This window comes from Pristiophorus japonicus, chromosome 1 (genome assembly GCF_044704955.1).
Source record: "Pristiophorus japonicus isolate sPriJap1 chromosome 1, sPriJap1.hap1, whole genome shotgun sequence".
Lineage (NCBI taxonomy): Eukaryota > Metazoa > Chordata > Chondrichthyes > Pristiophoridae > Pristiophorus > Pristiophorus japonicus.
In genome coordinates, this window is record NC_091977.1 from 9,034,809 (window position 1) to 9,053,919 (window position 19,111).

At 43.8% G+C, this 19,111-nt stretch overlaps 1 protein-coding gene across 5 annotated transcripts in view; it reads left to right on the top strand.

The window, feature by feature from the left end:
• Positions 1-19,111, top strand: part of rictora (RPTOR independent companion of MTOR, complex 2 a) — a 231,604-nt gene that overhangs the window by 5,946 nt on the left and 206,547 nt on the right. Inside the window, exon 1 of one of the 5 annotated variants that reach the window (XM_070877332.1) lies at positions 8,334-8,344. The exons of the other annotated variants lie outside the window; for them this stretch is intronic. The gene's annotated coding sequence lies outside the window, so the exon portion shown is untranslated. Of the gene's footprint in view, positions 1-8,333; positions 8,345-19,111 lie in introns of those variants that run through there. 5 annotated transcript variants of the gene reach the window in all.

The window sequence follows — 19,111 nt, forward strand, 5'->3', positions numbered from 1 at the left end:
TTTCAAGTGTAATTGAAAGAATGGACCTGTTGTATATTTCCAATGTGTTTTGATAGAGTAGGTGGGGTGTTGAGGTAGAACAGGCTTACTGTATAATTAACTGGACTTTTTCAGTAATTCAATGCTGTTGTATTATTAGAAGAGTTTTTCGTGGTTCATTTTGTACACTGTAATTAGACAGTAAAAGTGTTGTGATTGGATTTGCGGGGGGAATTTTACTATAGCGAGTGTAAACTTGTCTTGAGTACAACCTCCAGAAATACATTAAACTGACAACAGTGTGTAATGATGTGGAGAGCTTTCTGAATTCCGACCTGACATTTCATTAACTGTCTCCAAGTCACCTTTTGACTGTGTTCTAATATTACTTGGACTGTTGGGGGAATTTCCATAGTCAGCATTTATTGATTTTCCAGTTGAACTTTTAGCAAGAGTCTGAGATCACTTGAAAGCATCTCCCCCAAGTTCCTGCTGTCAGGAATCTAAATGTAATGAGTTTCTACTTTGATGTCAATGCTCCTAGGGCAACAAGAAAGTGGAGCTTAAGTAGAGACGTGCAACCTACAAGGACCATTTCCCCTTTTTCCTTCACTAGTACTGATTGGAGGGCCAGTAGGAAACAGGCCCATGTTTTGTATTGCCTGTATCTACAACAGCCGCTTTTGGAACCCACTAGTTGGAGATGTGGAGCCTGCCTCCTTTTTTATTGTCCATGTTTAAAAGCATCTAGAAAGTGATGCAAAACTCTGGTTCTAACCTGTCAGTCAATTCTAATTTACACAGCAATATCGGAAGTTTCATTCAAGCTTGTTGCAAATTGAATGGTCCTTGGAGTGTCTGAATCATTGTTTTTAAAGCAGTATATTTAGTTATCTTGCAAATGCTGAGAATGAGAGAATCTGTTTCAGGTGGGATCCTTCTGGCTGATTCCAAAGTAGGGTGGCAGGAAAAATATTAACCTGTCTTTTCTCTTTCTGATGCTGATCTGTGTGTTTCAAGCATTTGCTAGTTTTACATTTTTTTTATTCCTAAAATGTTGCCCTCAAAACCCCGGAGAATGATTATATGCTAAAGAAAATGAGGGCGGTGCACGCAGATAACTGAGTTGTTCCTGTCTCCCTCTGTCTTGTCTCCAGGTCTGTTGTAGTTTTTGTCCTGCCATGGAACAGGTTCTGACTGGGAGTGTGCAGCCAGTGTTCGTTAATAGGCTTATTTAGCACATGGTGACTAATAACACAATAAGAAATAGCACATTTAAGAGCCACACATTAAAATTTTGACCATATTGGCTCAGGATTGGGTGGTCGGGATAGAGTGGTAGTCAAGGCATGGAAAATACGAGCCTCTTGCTATTGATTGTCCAACAGAGACTGGCAGTACACCGGTGCAGGAAATAGGGAAGAACTATGATCTGCGGTTACAGATATTCACCTGAGTATTACTCAGTATAAAATTGTCAAAAAAATTTAATATTCATTCTCTGAATTTGGGCATCATTGGCAAGGCGGGCATTTATTGTCCATCCCTAGACGCCCTTGAGAAGGTGGTGGTGAGCCACCGCTGCATCATTGTAGGCAGTTCCTTGAAATTGAGGAAGACTTGCTTCCACTCTAAAAATGAGTTCTCAGGTGGTTGTACAGTTCAATGTAGGAATTACGGTCTCTGTAATAGGTGGGGCAGACAGTGGTTGAAGGAAAGGGTGGGTGGGGAGCCTGCTTTGCCACACGTTCCTTCCGCTGTCTGCGCTTGGTTTCTGCATGCTCTCGGCGACGAGACTCGGTGTTCAGTGCCCTCCCGGAAGCTCTTCCTCCAAATTGGGCAGTCTTGGGCCAGGGATTCCCAGGTGCCGGTGGGGATGTTATACTTTATCAAGGATGCTTTGAGGGTGTACTTGAAGTGTTTCCTCTGCCCACTTGGGGCTCATGTACCGTGTAGGAGTTCCGAGTAGAGCACTTGCTTAGGGAGTCTCGTGTCCTGCCCAACGGAGCTGATCGAGTGTGGTCAGTGCTTCGATGCTGGGGATGTTGGCCTGAGCGAGAACACCGATGTTGGTGCATCTGTCCCTCAGTGGATTTGCAGGATCTTACGGAGGCAGCGCTGATGGTGCTTCTCCAGTGCTTTGAGGTGCCTTCAATACACGTGGTGATGGTGCACCCACAATGCTTGTTGGGTAGAGAGTTCCAGAGTCTTGACACACTAGCGATGAAGGAATGGCGATTTATGCCCTAAGCCTAAATGTTGTATGAAGGACGAGAATTTTCGGGAAACTGTTCCCATGCACCTGCTGCCCCTGTCGCTGTAAGTGAAGGAGGTCACAGGTTTTGGAGGTGCTGCTGAAGAAGCCTTGGTGAGTTGCTGCAGTGCATCTTACACAGTGCAGCCACGGTGCGTCGGTGGTGGAGGGAGTAAATGTTTACTGTAGTGGATGGGGTGCCAATCAAGCGGGCTGCTTTGTCCTGGATGGCGTTGAGCTTGATTGTTGTAGGAGCTACACTCATCCAGGCAAGTAGAGAGTATTCCTTCACACTCCTGCCTTTGCCTTATGGTGGATAGGCTTTGGGGAGTCAGGTGGTGAGATACTCGCCACAGAATACCCAGCCTCTGACCTGCTCTTGTTGCCACAGTGTTTATGTGGCTAGTCCAGTTAAGTTTCTGATCAATGGTGACCCCCAGGATGTTGATGGTGGGGGATTCGACGATGGTAATGCCGTTGAAACGAAGGGGCGATGGGTAGACTCTCGCTTGTTGGAGATAGTCATTAGTCATTGCCTGGCACTTGTGTAGCCTGAATGTTACTTGCCACTTATCAGCCCAAGCCTGAATGTCATCCAGGTCTTGCTGCATGTGGGCATGGACTGCTTCATTTTCTGAGGAGTTGCGAATGGTACTGAACACTGCAGTCATCAGCAATTTCCCCACTTTTAACCTTATGTTGGAGGGAAGGTCATTGATAAAGCAGCTGAAGATGGTTGGGCCAAGGACACTGCTCTGAGGAACTCCTGCAGCGATGTCCTGGGGCTTTGATGATTGTCGTCCAACCACTACAACCATCTTTCTTTGTGCTAGGTATGACTCCAGTGGAGAGTTTTCCCCCGATTCCCATTTACTTCAGTTTTACTAGGGCTTGATGCTACACTCTGTCAAATGCTGCCTTGATGTCAAGGGCAGTCACTTTTGCCTGATTTCTGGAATTCAGCTCTTCAGCCCATGTTTCGACCAAAGCTGTAATGAGGTCTGGAGCCGAGTGGTCCTGGCGGCATCCAAACTGAGCATCGGTGAGCAGGTTATTGGTGAGTAAGTGCCGCTTGATCGCACTGTCGATGACACCTTCCATCACTTTGCTGATGATTGAGAGTAGACTGATGGGGTGGTAATTGGCCGGATTGGATTTGTCCTGCTTTTTGTGGTCAGGACATACCTGGGCAGTTCTCCACTTTGGTAGATGCCAGTGTTGTAGCTGTACTGGAACAACTTGGCTTGAGGCGCGACTAGTTCTGGAGCACAAGTTTTCAGCACGACAGTCGGGATGTTGTTGGGGCCCATAGCCTTTGCTCTATCTAGTGCGCTCAGCTGTTTCTTGATATCAGATGGAGTGAATCGAATTGGCTGAAGACTGGCTTCTGTGATGGTGGGGACCTCAGGAGGAGGACAATATGGATCACCCACTTGGCACTTCTGGCTGAATATGGTTGCAAGCGTTTTAGCCTTGTCTTTTGCACTCACATGCTGGGCTCCGCCATCATTGAGGATGGGAATATTCATTGAATGGCGGAGCAGGCCTGAGAGGGGCTGGGTGGCTTCCTCCTGTTTTTAATGTTCTTATGAGAGAGGGTGGAGAATAACTGGACCTCGACTGGAAGAAGGCAGAAGAGAGGGGGTGAAGATAAAGACTCTGGAGAGGGCAGGGGTGGTAGGTGGAAAGCTATAGATCCATGAGGGCAGACCCCACAAAACATCTTGGTTGAGATGGAACTCCAGCATCGTGACCCCTTCATCAGGCTCTATAAATTGAATTTGACGGGGGAGATAACATTTATATTGCCTCAGAAAACATCGGATATCATCGCTGTGGGGGTAGAGAGAAAGGGTCAAACATGAAGTCGCTTCAGCAAGCCCCATAAAATACTAAGCTCCAGTATGGCCCTTTAAATTTTATGACCAGACAGAAAACGGTGTATTCTAATTCTGACACCATCTTGGGTACATAGGGTGGATTTTTTGCAGGCAAGATTTTGGATTGGGAAAAGGAGGCTTAATTAATGCTATGCAGGTTTCGTTACATGATGATTTTGTGCACTAAACTGGCGGATAGAAAGAATGGAAGTGATGGGTGAGTGGGATTTAATGTGGGGCAACTGAAGTTGGAGTTTATGAAGGGTAGAGCATGGGAGGAGAGCAACAAGGACTTTAAAGAAATTGTGCTGTGCATATGTGTGTGGATGATTTTAGCACCCTAGGGGCTGGGGTACAAGCAGTAATAGATGATGTGGAGATGGAAGTAAGTAATCTTAATAATAGGATGTGTGGTTTGAAACTCAACTGGTCAAAGGTTTTGCACATTCTGGTTCAGCCTGAGCCAGTAGGAGGGGAGTGGAATTGATAGCATGGGGCAGAAAAGATGGCTTTGTTCTTCTCAACATTATTTTGCAAGAAACTGGACTGAGTCTGTGATTTGATGTTGCAAAATCTGACTGCACAGCGAACATTCTGGAGTACGATATGTAAGGAGGCAGTGTTTGATATCAGAAGGGGCATGGTAGAGGCAAGAGGGATAAGGATGAGATGAAAGAGATTATCTTTGAGGAGTGAGCTAGGCAAGATGGTTGATGGGAGCAGACAGTTGAAGTTGTTGCTCTGGGAAAGCCAGCAATGGACGTGGTATAAACTATTGAGAGGCTTATTTTAAGAAGCACTTGAACCTTGAACAGAGACGGAGGAGAATGTAGGCTGTGTTGAGTGGGAGAAGGGATTGAGAGTGGCTTGGTCCTGAAGAAGGGATAGTAAAAATGGCTGGATGATGAACAGGCAAGGAGTGGTGGGCCTGGAAAAGACAAAGTGGGAGTATGAGGGAAAAGAACACCCTGTCATAGTTCATGGGAACAATAAAGACTCTTATCAGGACAGGCAGATAGCACCTCACGACTGGATTCAGTCTAAGTTATCTGCTCAAGTCCTGGAGAAGGGTGTAAAACCCACAACTTTCTGACTCAGGTGAGTGGTGCTAAATGAGCCATGCTGACTGATGGCCCTATTGGGTATTTAGAAGTTGTGTATACAGCACATCCATCATTGCATGTTAGTCTTGTCACAAGGATTTTAGTAGATTGAAATGGTCTGCTGAGTTGCATATAAACATAATTTTAGTGGTAGAACCTGATTATTGATTTTAGTTCCATCCAGTTCAGCCCAAGGGTTGCAGAAAGTCCACAAATTAAGTCTTTGCTGAAACGGAATTTTAGCTCAAAACCAGTCAACCAGATGAGGTTATCCATATTGAAACAATACTCAAATCATCATACGAGACTAAGCAAATCCGTTACTAAAAGCATACAGTGATGAACAGGCTCCCCTACTCCGTTTCCAGTATATTGCAGTTAAACTTATCCCGTATACCCTCTTGCATTAATAGGTTTAGTTCTGCAGTATCTGTCATCACTTTGCAATGTCCGCTTTATAAAAGTGCTTTCGCATCACCTCAGTTTGTTAGCTAATCTCTGTTAATTTTTCCCTCCCCTCTTTCATGAAGGTGCATATGGTTCAGTGGGCTTTATGTGCCTTCTGGAACCCTCTGGACCTAAGGAACTATTCTTAAATAGTTATGAGCCAAGAGGGTGAATGTCTGGTATTTCTACTGGTGATGGTAGTGGGTGGGGGTTGTCGGGGCCGAGTTTGATCCTGTCCACACACGCACACTTCCAAACAAAACTTACTGGATAGCAATCAAACGCAGGAGTACCAAACCCAATTGCAACCCTGGCCAATATCAACTAACTCAACACCGACGGGGGATTAGATTGTTCATTATTATGATAATTTGCATGTCTTTTTTATATATTGAAGGTGGCTGACATCACTGATTACTGTGAGCAGCATTTTTCCCTCTTGGAGTGCTAGTTTTAATTTGTGGAGAGTTGACATGTTTTAGTGGAACAATTCATGCTGTCGGAATTTTTATTTAGTATTCCTCTGATTTTAATTAGGATTGTGCTTTTTTAACACATTGTTAAAGGTAAATACAATTAATCTTCAATAAATAGTAATTGTGATAGCAGAAGCTGTCCAAACAACATCTTCATTCTCTAAGTAAAGCTATGACTCCCCACAGTGCCAGAAATGTACTTGCAGCAATCAGGTGAGCATCTGTGTGATGTTCACACTGTGCACTTTGCTTATCTCTGAAATGACCCTTCCAATATAATTATACGACGGGTCATAGCAAAATAGGTATTTTCAGACAGGAAATGGCCATTTAGTCCAACAAGCATGTACCTTTGTGTTTGATTTCAACCCTACCTTCCTACCATTTCTTTCAAGTGCATCTTAATGTCCTCCCTTGGTAAATTATTTCACATTTTTAGCCTTTGAGTGGAATAGTTCTGTCTGCATTCCCAAGTATTTGAATCATTTATCAGTGTAAACAATTCGTCTGAATCAGCTTGATCAATCCCCTTCATAATTTTAAACATTTCTGTAAACTTTTGAGAACAAGCCTAACATCCTTAAAGAGACTGTAAATAATAAAAGTTATATTGAGTTTTCGTAGTCAATGCTGCTGGGAGCTCCCCTTGGTTTAACATCTCATCCGAAAGACGATGCAGCCCTCCCTCAGTACTACGCTGGAGCGTCAGCCTAGAACCCACAACCTTCTGACAGTGCTACCAATTGTTAATATGAAATAAAGAGAGGGAAAGAAAGATGAGATTAAGAGAGAGAGATAAAAGAGACAAAGAAAAAGTGTAACACATATTTTTTAATTTTTATTGAAAAAAATATTCATCATTAATTAAAATCTAAAGGAATGAGACTCCACGCTGTAAAAGTTAATTTTCAGTACCAGAGAGGTGGTTTGGTAGTAATTAAGACTTATCACAGTTTAAAAATGTATTTATGCTGGAATGGACAAATCCTAACTTTTTCTGGCGAATTTAGCGTGTATCTATCACAAGTATCACAACTTCATGCCGTTCCATGTGCTTCAATGCCAAGTCTCTCAGCAAGTCACCGTATAGCGAAGCTTCTGGAGGAGCAGGGAAACTCTGACAGCAACCTCCTGATTTCTGCGTTTAACTGCACATGTGCAGTTGCTGGAAGTTGCTGTCCAGTTTACACTTCAATAATGGTGAGCGCTGATCGTCTCATTGTTATTTTTACTGCAAAATCCGGCCTTAATGTTTTTCTCTGCATTATATCTAGGGTTTGCTTGGAATCCTTTTATATGCTACATTAACACAGTCTTAAACCCATGTAAAACAAATGAGTTAACAACAGCATTAAAATCACAGACCATGATTTAACAAGTGCTCAAAGCCCATATAGGAAATTAAACCTCCATGAGTTTTTAAGTACTGGAACACAAATTTGCCTCATCTGAGGGCACAGGCATTGGAACTGACAGTTTTTATACACACTCAACTGTTTTGAATTATTACTGCCATGCTAATGAGCTAAACCAAATGCTGAAAATGTATAGCAGGTCAGGCAGCATCTGAAAAAGAAAAAACGTGTTAAGGTTTCAAAACCTGGTGGTCTCCATGCAAAATGTTAAGCTGCCCTTGTTCAGAGGTTAGCTAAACTGCTGCGTATTTCTCGCAGCTTCTGCTTCTCCTCCCACCCGTCTGTTATCCATTGTGCAGTACATTTCCAGCTTTTATCCTGCTTTGCATATGTTACAATGCGAGTTCAGACAAATGTTTAGAGAAGCTTCTTTGAATGCTAAGTGATAAACAACCCCCCCACCCACCAAAAGCATCTCTCGGCAAAGTTCAGGAACTTCTCTACCCTCTGCCCAACAGTACTGGATCCATTTTCTATATTCAATAACGTGTTGACAAAAAAATAATTTACCCTACAAAACTACCCCTTACTGTATCTGGATTGCAAGCTCCCGTATACAATGTGATTTCCTCTTTTAAAATCCTTTAGCTAAAGGTGATGAGGGATTAGAAACTTTGCACTGCTAGCTAGTTGGGTTTCAAAAGGTTCCAGTGACTAAATGGCACCAGATAGCACATTATCATTATTCTGGTTGCAGGCCTGCTGCAAGCTGCTCCAAAGTGACGGATATCAATGCTTGGGAATGGAAGTCTTCCCATTTATAGCACTATATGTCTTCAAGCTCACCCAGGTCAGGTACAGCCAGCCACGTGCAAAACAAAGCTCCTTCGACTACTACAACAATGTGGTTCAGCCTCAATCTTAGAAGACGACCATGTACTGAAGCAGTCTGGCATTTTTTCCATTTTGCACACCAACCATCCGTAAACCATTTATATAGCACCTTTTAATGTAGAAGAACATCCCAAGGTGTTTTACAAAGCGTATCAGACAAAAATGGACACAGCAAAATGGGATTAAAGGAGTGTCTTGAAGAAAGAGAGTAGTGGAGAAGTTTAGGGAGCGAATTCCAGATCGTAGGGCCTGGGCGGCTGAAAGCATTGCTGCCAATAGTGGTGAAGTGAATGGGGATGGCTGAGGAACATAGTACTGGGAGGAATTGTACGGCTGGTCGTGGTTGGAGATGGGGAAGGGCGAGGTCATTTGAACACGAGGATGAGAATTTTAAATTTGAGGCATTGTAACAGAACCAATGTAAGTCATTGAAGACGGTTGATGGGTTAGTGGGTCTTGGTGCAGGGTAGGATACGGGCAGCAGAATTTTGAATGAGCACAAATTTATGGTGGGTGGAAGATAAAGAGGCTGGCTAAGAGAGCATTTGGAATCAAGTCTGAAGGTGATAGAAGCATGAATGAGGGTTTCAGCATCAGCTGGGCTGAGGCGGAGGTGAAAGTAGGCAGTCTTTTTAATGGGGATCATGTGGGGTCTGAAGCTCGGCTCGGGGTGAAATAGGTCGCTGGGGTTGTGAACAGTCTGGTTCAGACTGAAACAGTGACTGGGGGGTGGCCTGGAATCGGTAGCAAGTGTATGGAATTTGTAGTGGGAGCTGAATACTATGGCTCCTGTCTTCCCAATGTTTAACGTGTCAAAAATGTGGCTCATCCAAGACTGGAGGTTCGTCAAACAATCTGACATACAGAGGGTTCGAGAGAGGTGGTGGAAACCTAGAGGTGAAGGTGCTGCGTTTTCAGAGGTGCTGACCTTCGGATGAGACGTTAAACCTTCAGGTGGTAGTTAGAGATCCCATGACGGTGTTCAGAATAGAGCAGGGAGTTCTGATATCCTGGCCGACACGCCCTCACGAGCAATATCAGCAATAGATTAACTGCCCATTCACTCTTGATTGCGATCTTGTATGCAAAATGGCTTGTGGCATTTACCTCCATCACAACAGTTTCTGCAAATTAATTTATTGCATATGGCAGACTTCTGAGATGTTTCTGAGAGACATAAGGTGCTGTACAAATGCAAATCTGTTTGTTCGATATTTCCTATACATACCAGAAGGTTTCCAGTTCAATTTTCATCTTTGCTGAGTTAGCGGATCTCAGCCAGGACAATATCTGGGCACTGCACTTGTCCTTAATTCCACTCAGCTGTGGAGGAGAACATTTAGTTTGTGCTCCTGCTCACTATCCAGTAACCCACACTCTGCAAAGAAAATGTGAGAGTGTTTGCGTAGGGAACGGGTGGGAACAGGATATCCCAACAATATTCATGGGTTCTCGCATGAAGAGTATCCACTTGAATGAGGTACTAGAAAACTGCTGATCCACGTCGAACAGTGCTTCAGCAGGAGTGTTTTCAGGAAAGGGTAGAGTGGGAGAAGGATAGAAAATCAAATGGTGTGGGAAGGTGGAGAAGAATAAAAAAAAATGGCAATGGTTACAGATCAGATCCTGCTACATGCAAATCATTAAATATCTTTAAAAAGAGAGATAAGAATGTATAGTATATATTAGGTAGAATAACTCTAGATTGTATGACGGGGAAGCTTAATCACAGCTTCTTCCTACAAGAAACCACCATAAACAGATTATTGGGTTCACCATCTCATTGGGATGTTGCCTACCTAAAGAGTCACTGCATTCCAGAAGTAATTGTGTGGTGCTTTGGGATGTGATAATTCACAATAGAAATTGAAATTAGGTATATATACTTATACCTAGTATATATTAGGTATAGTATATATACCTAATATATACTATATTCTACCTAATACATGGTATTAATAAACTGCTTGAGCTTTCTGCGTAGCTTGAGTCATCTAAACGTTTTGATGTGTTACTTTATTACACCACACTGCAGATTGTGTATAATCTTGTATACAAACTAGCTCAACCTCTTGATGCGTTACCAGCTTGTAGAACATTGCAGACATTCTTTCACTGTTCTATCAACACCATCAATATCGTCAGTGCTCCTCTGAACCTTTCTCTCGTTCCTAAGTTTTAAATATGTTGTCCAACAAGCTCTTCCTCCTCTGTGTCACCACTGTTAAACTCATTTCCTTTTAGCTTGTGCTTTCCCAGGGATTTTCTCCCTCTTCTTTTCCCCCTACAGGCTTTTTAAATTCAAACTTGGAGATACCCAACCACGACTTCCTGTTATATATACATAATCTCTCTCCAATCTGGTGGCTGGGACTGTGGCCTTTCACCTAGTTTTCAGTTTGAAAAATGTGATTGTTTTTGTGATGCACATTTGAATTGACTGGAAATGTACCTCACTGGGAAAAATGGAATTGAATTTGAATGTTTAAATTTAGTAGGCCTTCGGTTACTGTAGTGGTGTGAGCAGCTGCTTAATCACAACTTCTTCCTACAAGAAACCACCATAAACAGATTATTGGGTTCGCCATCTCATTGGGATGTTGCCTACCTAAAGAGTCACTGCATTCCAGAAGTGCTTTGGGATGTGATAATTCACAATAGAAATTGAAATGTGTACTTTCAGCAGTAGCATGCCTTTATGTGGCAGCGCTGGGAAATGTATTGCTTTTGTCCTGCATTATAGCTTTGCAGATACCAGTGAACTGCCATTTTTTTTGGAGTTGTTGTGGTTTGGAGTTCTCCGGTGTGTTGATGCAGTATGTCGCATACTAATCTATTGAAACATGGCAGTTAATGCGAGCTATCGCTTCAGTGACTGGAAGTTTCAGAGCAGAACTCAAATGATGTAGAACACTGATCAATAGCACATGTTCTCTACATATGTGGGGGGGGGGGGTGGGTAATTGAATAAAAAAAAATAGGTACAGGAAAAGATGGTTAATTCCAACAAGCCTGTCTCTTTTGCAGAATAAACCTAAACTGTCTCCCTCAATCTAACTGCTCTCTATCTTCATTGCAAAAAAATAATTCTTCCTCGCTGCTTGGTCTCTGAAATTGGCCACTTAGGAGCTCTGCAGGACTGTGGAGTTGCCTGGGGTTGATTTGTTGCAATATTTCTTTCTGTTTGCACCTGTGCGCTTCCACCACAGCAGCACGGCCCAGATGAAGAATTCATTATGTGGAGCGCCACATGCAGAGCCATCCAGACCATCCCTCTGTGTGAGCAGGCTTGCTGACTCCAGCACTCTGCACCATGGTGTTGCACTGTGAACTGTGTGAATACAAGGTGAATGTGAGGCACTGCAGCTTTAAGAGCAGGCATAAGAAAACGAGTAAGGAGGCCTGCAGTGGCTGCCCTTCCTGCAGGTTGGCTTTCATCCAGCATCTTGTTGTTCCAGACAGCCAGCCCTTTTTGCAGAGTGTCAATGAGCCAATGTCAAAAGCGACTGGGTGTACTTGTGAATGACTGCGGAATGAAGATGTATTCGGATACTCCAAAGCAATCTCCCTGCAGATCCAGGCTGCTTTCCTTTACTTGGACAAATAGTGAAAAGTGGCCTCTGGAAACCTGTAATAACCTTGCTTGACAGACCACTTCCTGCAATATAGTGAACCCTCGGGGGTTCTGTGCTCTTAGAGAGAGCAGTGTTGCAGGAAATTGTGCAACCAACTAAATGATGCTTTCAGTTTAACTCTGCCTCGTCTGTCTTCACTCCCTCCCCTCCCCATTCCACACGGGGTTGTCATTACTTCAGGGCAAATCCAAGAAGTGTTTTGGCATGGGTGGGAGAGAAGCCTGAATTGATGCAGTACTGAACTTAACATTCAAATGAGGAAGTTGTGGTTATTTAGTTGTCGGAACTCATTTTAAACATTGTTTGTGTCGTTGCTGTTTCCTAAAAATGTGATGTGCTTAATAGGCAGGGTATGATATGACCTTGAAGCTCTTCAAAAGGTTTTTGTGTGCAGCTTGATTATTACCAGGAGAGAGAACTATTTTTGAGGCCTACCTAGGGCACACTTAAAACAGGGAGGGCTCCCAGTGCATTCCTGTTGCAAAGCATCACGGGGCATCCTGCTCGGGGTCATACTGTTAAATCTGTTTGTTTACATACTGCTCAGAAGCCTGCACTACACTATTTTTTCTCCCCCCTGTTGAGTTTTGCTGTCAGAAAGTATGTCCCCAGAAAAACAGGCTGTAGAAATAAAAACGCCAGTGTATTTCCATCCTTTTTTATCTAACAAAATGAGTTTGAGCACACAATCTATGCTGCTTTGTCAGAGTTGCCATTTTTCAGATGAGACCTTAGCTGAGGCCCCCATCTGCTTGTTCAGGTGGCTGTAAAAGTTTCCAGGGCACTATTTGAAGAAGAGCAGGGGAGTTCTCTCAGAACAAAATTGTTTACAATCCAAAAATCAAATCATTGGCTGTGAAAAGCTTTGGGATGTCCTGAAGATGTGAAAGATGCTGCTTTATAAATGCAAGTTCTTTTTTATTTATCACCAGCAAAACAGATTAACTAGTTGTTCATCTTGTTGCTGTTGGTGTGTATAATGGCTGGCGCATTTACCAGAGTAATTGATTGTATGTGAAGGGATTTGAGACATTTCTGAGATGTGGAGGTGCTTTATAATGCACAGCTTTTCGCTCAGTAGGGGTGCATGACCGTGTAGTAATCTCAAAGGTCCTATGCAGGCGGCTCATTGGATTTTACATTGTAAATACTGCGCATGCACGCAGAAATTTAAAAGGACTGCACAGTAAAAGAAACAGTCCGCGCAGAACAAAGCACAGTTTACAGAGTACATTGGTTCCAAGCGCATGTGCTCTATCAGGCTTCCCGGCCATCCTAGCTGATGTAAATACTATGTCGGTTTTTAAACGTTGCCGATCTGTTGAACTGTAAAGATACAGGCCTGTCAGCCTGACCTCAGTGATGGGAAAATTATTGGAAAAAATCCTGAAAGGCAGGATAAATCTACATTTAGAAAGTAGATTTGTACTTTGTAGTTTGTGAAATGTCCTTAGTGAAGACAGAACCAAAGTATTTGTTCAATTGGTCTGCCATTTCCTTGTTCCCCATTATGAATTCACTTGATTCTGACTGCAAGGGACCTACATTAGTCTTCACTAATCTTTTTCTCTTCACAGTCAGTTTTTATGTTTCTTGCAAGCTTACTCTCGTACTCTATTCCCCTTTCTAATTAAACCCTTAGTTCTCCTCTGCTGAATTCTAAATTTCTCCCAATCCTCAGGTTTGCTGATCTTTCTGGCCAATTTATATGCCTCTTCCTTGGATTTAACACTTTCCCTAATTTCCTTTGTTAGCCACGGCTGAGCCACCTTCCCTTTTTTATTTTTACGCCACACAAACTACAAATTTGGTTCTGTCTTCACGAAGGAAGACACGAATAACCTCCCGAAAATACAAATGGACCGAGGGACTAGTGAGAAGGGGGAACTGAGGGAAATCCTTATTAGTCAGGAAATGGTGTTACGGAAACTGAAGGGACTGAAGGCCGATAAATCCCCAGGGCCTGATAGTCTGCATCCCAGAGTACTTAAGGAAGTGGCCCTAGAAATAGTTGATGCATTGGTGGTCATTTTCTAACAATCCATGAACTCAGGATCAGTTCCTATGGATTGGAGGGTAGCTAATGTAATTCCACTTTTTTAAAAAGGAGGGAGAGAGAAAACAGGGAATTATAGACCAATTAGCCTGACATCAGTGGTGGGGGAAATGCTGGAATCAATTATTAAAGATGTAATAGCAGCGCATTTGGAAAGCAGTGACAGGATCGGTCCAAGTCAGCATGGGTTTATGAAGGGGAAATCATGCTTGACAAATCTTCTAGAGTTTTTTGAGGATGTAACTAATAGAGTGGATAAAGGAGTATTTGGACTTTCAAAAGGCTTTTAAGAAGGTCCCAGACAAGGCACATGGTATTGGGGGTAATGTATTGACGTGGATAGAGAAATGGTTGACAGACAAAGCAAAGAGTGGGAATAAACGGGTCCTTTTCAGAATGGCAGGCAGTGACTAGTGGGATACTGCAGGGTTCAGAGCTGGGACCCCAGCTATTTACAATATACATTAATGATTTAGACGAAGGAATTGAATATAATAGCTCCAAGTTTGCAGATGACACTAAGCTGGGGGACTTGGACAGGTTAGGTGAATGGGCAAATGTGAAACTCCTTTTTCAATCTTTCTTTCTCCATCGACCTTCAAACTTTAAAAGCTGAGCTTGATATTACCTAATGAGTACTTCCTGATTTACCTTGTCACTTTCCTATTGTTTTCATCTTCCTTGTTGTGCTACACTAAGGGCCTTAGTTTCTCCATGGTAGGAAAACAAATTTTGAATGTGTGCTCTGAGGGGAGCCTTGCGCCTGCAGAATAGCATAAAACTGTTTCTCATGGGGCTAGACTTTCCACTTCACATCGTCCATATATTGCCCAAAACGGCCTTTCGTCGCCCATTTTGACAAAAAAGTAGAAATTCAGGCTGGATCATCGGCGAAAAATTATCCCCCTGACTTTCGGCTCACATCGCCGAGCTGATCACTGAGGTGATCGACCGCACATCGTCCAGCCCAACTTTCGGCACATCGCCGGGCTGATAGCTCGCCGAGAACATCACTGGAGAATAGTTGCTTTTTGCTGACCTTCCTCACAGAACGTGACACTATGGACGCTATTTTGAATGTTGGAGGAAGGGAGAAGGCTGCTAAAAGGGGCTTTTAACATCCTTTTACTGATAGATCCACTCACATTTATACTTGTATTTAAATGTACAACAGTTGTATTAATGTTCTAACTTAACTTTATTTACGTTATTAAAAGACAATGCACAACAATTGTAAGATTCAACAAAATTTTATTATTAACAATTTCAATTTTAAACACCTACCCCCCCAACAGCAACAAGAAGAAGAACAAGAAAAACATGAACAACAATAACACTCCCCTCCCTACCTGTTTCCCTCCAGATTCTGGACCCCCCCCCACCTGCCTGTTTTGGTCCCCCGATACCGAGATGACGCGAGCGTGTATTGAGCAAGAGCAAAACTTCCTGCCATGGTGGGGGTGATGGTGGCACGATCGGCTGTTTGTGGGGGGGCTGGGGGGGTTGTTAGAGGAGAAGACGAAACATGGGCAGGAGCATCGTCTTCCAAGTCAGAAGGAAGTGCTTCCTCTTGACTCGCTTTTGTGCTGGGGTTGTGCTTCGATCGATCACGGCACCTTGGGGTGCAGCACCGTGCTCAGCCAGCAACGCATGCTGTGCACGCATCTCCTCCAGCATCTGCTGCATTGCCTCCGCTTGGGCAGCAGACACCTGGGAAAATTCCCGCGCGAACCGCTGGAGATGCTCCCGATTTATTGCGACCGTCTCCTCGCACAAGGAGATCAAGCCCTCTATCCGATCGTCCACTGCAGACGAGTGCTGAGCTCGCTGACCCGACCTCCGTGGGGGTCAGCGTGCGCACTATAACGCGCCTTGGCGTTGCCAGCTGCACGCCGCTTGGTCCTGGTGCCTCTTCAGTTGGAATAACAACTTCCACGGTGGCCGCATATTCATCCGCCTCTGTGGCTTCCTCCATTTCTTCTTCCTCCTCCTCCGGCTCGGCCGTATACTCCTCCTCCTCCTCCTCCTCCTGTGCGGCCTCCTTGCGCCTCTGGTTGACCTTCAAAGCACAATTGAGCCTATTGAGCTTATTAGAACAGAAGGGTACACATTACCGACAAGATTTTACATACTTAAAGAAACATAGAAAATAGGTGCAGGAGTAGGCCATTCGGCCCTTCTAGCCTGCACCGCCATTCAATGAGTTCATGGCTGAACATGCAACTTCAGTACCCCATTCCTGCTTTCTCACCATACCCCTTGATCCCCCTAGTAGTAAGGACTTCATCTAACTCCTTTTTGAATATATTTAGTGAATTGGCCTCAACAACTTTCTGTGGTAGAGAATTCCACAGGTTCACCACTCTCTGGGTGAAGAAGTTTCTCCTCATCTCGGTCCTAAATGGCTTACCCCTTATCTTGAGACTGTGACCCCTGGTTCTGGACTTCCCCAACATTGGGAACATTCTTCCTGCATCTAACCTGTCTGAACCCATCAGAATTTTGAACGTTTCTATGTGGTCCCCTCTCATTCTTCTGAACTCCAGTGAATACAAGCCCAGTTGATCCAGTCTTTCTTGATAGATCAGTCCCGCCATCCCGGGAATCAGTCAGGTGAACCTTCGCTGCACTCCCTCATTAGCAAGAATGTCCTTCCTCAAGTTAGGAGACCAAAACTGTACACAATACTCCAGGTGTGGCCTCACCAAGACCCTGTACAACTGTAGCAACACCTCCCTGCCCCTGTACTCAAATCCCCTCGCTATGAAGGCCAACATGCCATTTGCTTTGGTACCTGCATGCCAACCTTCAATGACTGATGTACCATGACACCCAGGTCTCGTTGCACCTCCCCTTTTACTAATCTGCCACCATTCAGATAATAGTCTGTCTCTCTGTTTTTACCACCAAAGTGGATAACCTCACATTTATCCACATTATACTTCATCTGCCATGCATTTGCCCACTCACCTAACCTATCCCAGTCACTCTGCAGCCTCATAGCATCCTCCTCGCAGCTCACACTGCCACCCAACTTAGTGTCATCCGCAAATTTGGAGACACTACATTTAATCCCCTCGTCTAAATCATTAATGTACAATGTAAACAGCTGGGGCCCCAGCACAGAACCTTGCGGTACCCCACTAGTCACTGCCTGCCATTCTGAAAAGTACCCATTTACTCCTACTCTTTGCTTCCTATCTGCCAACCAGTTCTCAATCCACGTCAGCACACTACCCCCAATCCCATGTGCTTTAACTTTGCACATTAATCTCTTGTGTGGGACCTTGTCGAAAGCCTTCTGAAAGTCCAAATATACCACATCAACTGGTTCTCCCTTGTCCACTCTACTGGAAACATCCTCAAAAAATTCCAGAAGATTTGTCAAGCATGATTTCCCTTTCACAAATCCATGCTGACTTGGACCTATCATGTCACCTCTTTCCAAATGCACTGCTATGACATCCTTAATAATTGATGCCATCATTTTACCCACTACTGAGGTCAGGCTGACCGGTCTATAATTCCGTGTTTTCTCTCTCCCTCCTTTTTTAAAAAGTGGGGTTACATTGGCTACCCTCCCCTCGATAGGAACTGATCCAGAGTCAATGGAATGTTGGAAAATGACTGTCAATGCATCCGCTATTTCCAAAGTCACCTCCTTAAGTACTCTGGGATGCAGTCCATCAGGCCCTCGGAATTTATCGGCCTTCAATCCCATCAATTTCCCGAACACAATTTCCCGACTAATAAAGATTTCCCTCAGTTCCTCCTCCTCCTTACTAGACCCTCTGACCCCTTTTGTATCCGGAAGGTTGTTTGTGTCCTCCTTAGTGAATACCGAACCAAAGTACTTGTTCAATTGGTCTGCCATTTCTTTGTTCCCCGTTATGACTTCCCCTGATTCTGACTGCAGGGGACCTACGTTTGTCTTTACTAACCTTTTTCTCTTTACATATCTATAGAAACTTTTGCAATCCGTCTTAATGTTCCCTTCAAGCTTCTTCTCGTACTCCATTTTCCCTGCCCTAATCAACCCCTTTGTCCTCCTCTGCTGAGTTCTAAATTTCCCAGTCCCCGGGTTCGCTGCTATTTCTGGCCAATTTGTATGCCACTTCCTTGGCTTTAATACTATCCCTGATTTCCCTTGATGGCCACGGTTGAGCCACCTTCCCTTTTTTATTTTTACGCCTGACAGGAATGTACAATTGTTGTAGTTCATCCATGCGGTCTCTAAATGTCTGCCATTACCCATCCACAGTCAACCCCTTAAGTATCATTCGCCAATCTATCCTAGCCAATTCATGCCTCATACCTTCAAAGTTACCCTTTAAGTTCTGGACCATGGGCTCTGAATTAACTGTTTCATTCTCCATCCTAATGCAGAATTCCACCATATTATGGTCACTCTTCCCCAAGGGGCCTCGCACAACGAGATTGCTAATTAATCCCCTCTCATTACACAACATCCAGTCTAAGATGGCCTCCCTCCTAGTTGGTTCCTCGACATATTGGTCTAGAAAACCATCCCTTATGCACTCCAGGAAATCCTCCTCCACCGTATTGCTTCCAGTTTGGTTAGCCCAATCTATGTGCATGTTAAAGTCACCCATTATAACTGCTGCACCTTTATTGCATGCACCCCTGATTTCCTGTTGATGCCCTCCCCAACATCATTACTACTGTTTGGAGGTCTGTACACAACTCCCACTAATGTTTTTTGCCCTTTGGTGTTCTGCAGCTCTACCCATATAGATTCCACATCATCCAAGCTAATGTCCTTCCTAACTATTGCATTAATCTCTTCTTTAACCAGCAATGCTACCCCACCTCCTTTTCCTTTTGTTCTATCCTTCCTGAATGTTGAATACCCCTGGATGTTGAGTTCCCAGCCCTGATCATCCTGGAGCCACGTCTCTGTAATCCCAATCACATCATATTTGTTAACATCTATTTGCACAGTTAATTCATCCACCTTATTATGGATACTCCTTGCATTAAGACACAAAGCCTTCAGGCTTGTTTTTTTAAC